Source organism: Rhododendron vialii, chromosome 11a, assembly GCF_030253575.1.
Source record: "Rhododendron vialii isolate Sample 1 chromosome 11a, ASM3025357v1".
Taxonomy (NCBI): Eukaryota; Viridiplantae; Streptophyta; class Magnoliopsida; order Ericales; family Ericaceae; genus Rhododendron; species Rhododendron vialii.
Window position 1 is genome coordinate 620,001 of NC_080567.1, and position 2,500 is coordinate 622,500.

Below are 2,500 nucleotides of genomic sequence, written 5' to 3' on the forward strand. Positions count from 1 at the left end.
GTAATGCTGGCTATCGGCTAAAAGATTGCTGGGTAACGGCTAAGAAGTTGCTAGGCAACGGCAAGCAAGTTGCTGGGTAACGGCTAAAAAGTAGCCTGTCGCCGGGCAAATCAATGCAAGCACCAATATGTTCTTGTCGAAACGCCCCAAAAACTCTTGTTTAGTCGCCATCTTTTGGGACTTTCGCAATGTTAGTTTTAAATCTTTTTTAATTTTTATTTTTAGACGTTTTTAAGTCTTAATTTAAACATTTTCTATTATAGATGCCTCATTTTTCAACCCAATATATTTACATAATTATTGTGTAGCTTGTTTATAATTTTTCGTGATTTTTTCTTACCTTTTTTGTATTTTTTTGTATTTTTTATGATTTTTATCTATTTATTTTTTGTTTAATTAATATAAAATTATCCTTTGGGCAAAAAATTCTGAATTTTTTTGTGGAGGTGCTCCATATTTTTGTGAAGATGTCCCAATTCAAAGTTCATGAAAAAAAGTTGTGATGCTCAAAAAAAACCCCATTGCTTCAGTTCGGACACATTGATGTTCCTTCCTGCCACAAGGGCAAAGGCTAATTTTACTACTATAGGGGGGGGTGGTGTCCCTCCCTTGGGGAAGCCGTGGCCACCCGACGCCGGGTGCCAAGGCACGTTGCTATCGAGACCACCCGGGCAATTCTTGGCCATTTGGCCTCGGTTACTCGAGAAAACACTACCCGTCGGTAATGCCCGGAAAAAAGACCGAAATGCCCCTGAATCGAAATGCTATTTTAAGCCGTCCCGAAAGGCAAAGCACGGCTCTATCGGGCAGAGCAGGACTCTATCGGGCAGTTGCTGGCCGTTTGGCCTCGGATACCCCTCGAATCACATCCCGTCGGTAATGCTCGGAAGAAAAGGCCGAAATTCTCATGAAACGGCATGCTCTTTTAGCCGAGACGCGACTCTATCGAGCAAAAACTAGATTTCCTCTGCCTCGTTGCCTCGCTTACTCAAGAGAACCCGATCCGTCAGTTATGCTCGGAAAGAGCACCGAAAGGCCCTTGAAACGGCATGCTAATATAACCGGGTTCGGCAAAGGCGAAACTAGATTTTCTTTGCCGTTTGGGCTAGGCTGTACCAGTCGTTATCGTCCACCGCCTAGCCGTCCAAGTGTTTCCAAGTGTCCAAGTTCCAAAGTGCCTAAGTGCCGTGCCGCGCGCGCGCGCGCGCGCGCGTGGGTCTTTGATATATAGCATGTTTAGAATTTTTTTTCTAAATATTCTTATATCAAAGACCCGCGCGCGCGCGCGCGGCACGGCACGGCACTTAGGCACTTTGGAACTTGGACACTTGGAAACACTTGGGAAACACTTGGGCAAACACTTGGGCGTATGCCAAGACGACGGTCTAGACAAGGCATCGGGAATCGCACATGAATGTAGGCAACAACAGTTGACAGTTCTAGCCAAGGCATGGCAAGTTGGCTCACCGGGTAACGGCTAAAAAGTTGCTGGGTAACGGCAACCAAGCTGTCGGGTAATGCTGGGTATCGGCTAAAATGTTGCTGGGTAACGGCAACCAAGCTGTCGGGTAATGCTGGCTATCGGCTAAAATGTTGCTGGGTAACGGCAACCAAGCTGTCGGGTAATGCTGGGTATCGGCTAAAAAGTTGCTGGGTATTGGCTAAAATGTTGCTGGGTAACGGCAACCAAGCTGTCGGGTAATGCTGGGTATCGGCTAAAAAGTTGCTGGGTATCGGCTAAAATGTTGCTGGGTAACGGCAACCAAGCTGTCGGGTAATGCTGGCTATCGGGTAAAAAGTTGTTGGGTGATGGCAACCAAGCTGTCGGGTAATGCTGGGTATCGGCAACAACAACCAAGATGACGGGTAACGCTGGGTAATGGCTAAGAAGTTGCTAGGCAACGGCAAGCAAGTTGCTGGGTAACGGCTAAAAAGTTGCTGGTTAACGGCTAAGAATTTGCTGGGTACCGGCTAAAAAGTAGCTTGTCGCCGGGCAAATCAATGCAAGCACCAATATGTTCTTGTCGAAACGCCCCAAAAACTCTTGTTTAGTCGCCATCTTTTGGGACTTTCGCAATGTTAGTTTAAAATCTTTTTTAATTTTTATTTTTAGATGTTTTTAAGTCTTAATTTAAACATTTTCTATTATAGATGCCTTATTTTTCAACCCAATATATTTACCTAATTATTGTGTAGCTTGTTTATAATTTTTTGTGATTTTTTCTTACTTTTTTTGTATTTTTTTGTATTTTTTATGATTTTTATCTATTTATTTTTTGTTTAATTAATATAAAATTATCCTTTTGGCAAAAAATTCTGAATTTTTTGGAGGAGTTGCTTCATATTTTTGTGAAGATGTCCCAATTCAAAGTTTATGAAAAAAAGTTGCGATGCTCAAAAAAACCCCTATTGCTTCAGTTCGGACACATTGATGTTCCTTCCTGCCACAAGAGCAAAGGCTAATTTTACTACTATAGGGGGGGGTGGTGTCCCTCCCTTG